The sequence below is a fragment of the Vicugna pacos genome, chromosome 16, assembly GCF_048564905.1.
Source record: "Vicugna pacos chromosome 16, VicPac4, whole genome shotgun sequence".
Classification (NCBI taxonomy): Eukaryota; Metazoa; Chordata; class Mammalia; order Artiodactyla; family Camelidae; genus Vicugna; species Vicugna pacos.
In genome coordinates, this window is record NC_133002.1 from 15,001 (window position 1) to 15,326 (window position 326).

Genomic DNA, 326 nt, shown 5'->3' on the forward strand with positions numbered 1-326 from the left:
CTTTCATAAAGACAGTCAGCAAACTAGCAACATAAGGAAACTTACTCAACATGATAAAGGACATTTAGGAAAAGCTCACAGTGAACATCAAATTCCATGATAAAAGGCTGAAAGTTTTTTCCTTAATCAGGAACAAAACAAGGATGTCTGCTTTCACTGCTGCTATTCAATATTTACTAGTAGTAGGTAAGAAGAAAAAGGAGGCATTCAAACTGGGAAGGAAAAAGTAAAACTCTGTTCACAGATGACATGATTCCCATGGGTAGAAAATGCTGAAGAATCCACAAAATAACTTAGTATCAGAGCTAATAAAGTTAGCAAAGTTA